Raw genomic sequence first — 1,757 nt, 5'->3', positions numbered from 1 at the left:
AGGGATTAATACTATTTTTTGCTATGCGGGAGTGTGGCATTTTAGGGGTTAATATGTTTATTATAGTGACGGCAATGTCCGGAATGGCAGATTAGGGGTTAATCAGTATAATGTAGGTGTCGGCAATGTCTCGGGATTAGACTCGGGGTTTATGTTAGGGTGTAAACATACATTTTGTTTCCCCATAGGAATCAATGGGGCTGCGTTACTGAGTTTTACGCTTCTTTATTGCAGGTGTTAGGAGCACAATTTTGCTCTACGCTCACTTCTTGTCTTTTAACGCCTGGTTTATAAAAACCTGTAATACCAGCGCTGTAGGTAAGTGAGCGGTGACAATAACGTGCAAGTTAGCACCGTACCCCTCTTACTGCAAAACTCGTAATCTAGCCGTTTGTAAGCATAGGCCTTTTCCATTAAGAATAAGAGTGAACTATAGATATTCTGCTATGTTGGCAGTGTGTAACATTGGCATACCATATGGTTGTTTTTACTTCTTGACTCTGAGATCCCCACAGGCTACTCAATAAAAGTTGTTTAATATTATTTTGCATAATTTTCACTTCTATATTTCATTAATAGCATTGGCTAGATGATCATAATAGATAATAAAATAATTCAAAATAATTTACTATTCCATTGCCTTTCAAAAGAGCCAGAGTCTCACAAGGACTCTTAATTTTCATTTATTATGCATTACAGTTTTGGAAGCTCACGGCACAGTTAGGAAGCACATATTCTTGCCAAGGGGTGAATTTGGAAGGTTATGCACAATAGCATTTGTGGTACCTTGTCCAACAACATTTATTTTGTTGCCATGTTGGTCCCATTAGTGTAAATAGCAGAAATGTGATACTTAGAAAGCAAAGATGTGGCTTTAGCTAAACAAAATAACGGAATTTTATTTTTAATTCACTGTGATGGAATCTTTAAAATATGCCTTAAAATATATTGATTTTGTGCTCGCTTCGGCAGCACATATACTACAATTGGAACGATACAGAGAAGATTAGCATGGCCCCTGCGCAAGGATGACACGCAAATTCGTGAAGCGTTCCATATTTTTTTTTAAAAAAAATATATATTATTGATTTTTACAAGAGAAGCACTTTTCAAACAAAGGCAAATATTTGTATAAAAGGTCAGAAGTTGGGAAATATTACATATGTAGGGTTGTCATAATAGCTTATTGGCATAAAAGGTAGAAAACAAATATGATACTGTTTCATATGATATGTGTAGTATAAACAACTTTGTAATATACTATTATTTTGCTCACTTCTCCTGTATGTTAATGTTATACATTTTTTGTTTTCTAGTTCTGAGAATTGGAAGTGCACATTGCAGACTTCACAAGTCTAACCCTGCTACATACTGTATTTGTCCCTAAATGGGTGGGCTAGAAAAATTTTCAGGTTGACGAAAAGCCTTGTTATAAAGGCAAGGCCATGTTGAAAATTCATTGAAGCTAGCTTCACCAATATTTTCCTGCATTCCTTTAGTGGACATTCCTAGCATAAGTTAAAATGTGCCCCAATGCATACAGAAAGAGAAGGGCTCTACCAGGAACAAACAACAACTCAGTAGCTTGTTCTATGGTGAGTTACCAACTAGGAGCAGCCTATTTTAGCCCAATTGTGATTTTACCAGAAGAGAACTTTTCTGAAGTATATCAGTCTGATCCAGCCTATTAACCCTTTGGCTGCTAAGCCATTTCCCACCTGGGTGCTAATATTTTTTTTTTATTATTATTATTTTTG

General features: G+C 35.9%; 1 non-coding gene across 1 annotated transcript; it reads left to right on the top strand.

Annotated features, from left to right (window-relative positions):
• Nucleotides 1-956: 956 nt before the first annotated feature.
• On the top strand, nt 957-1,063 carry LOC128646389 (U6 spliceosomal RNA). The gene has a single exon (XR_008400317.1). It is a non-coding gene; the product is annotated as a U6 spliceosomal RNA (small nuclear RNA).
• The last annotated feature ends 694 nt before the right edge of the window (nt 1,064-1,757 follow it).

This window comes from Bombina bombina, chromosome 1 (assembly GCF_027579735.1).
Source record: "Bombina bombina isolate aBomBom1 chromosome 1, aBomBom1.pri, whole genome shotgun sequence".
Taxonomy (NCBI): domain Eukaryota; kingdom Metazoa; phylum Chordata; class Amphibia; order Anura; family Bombinatoridae; genus Bombina; species Bombina bombina.
This window is presented reverse-complemented; position numbering and strand designations above follow the sequence as displayed.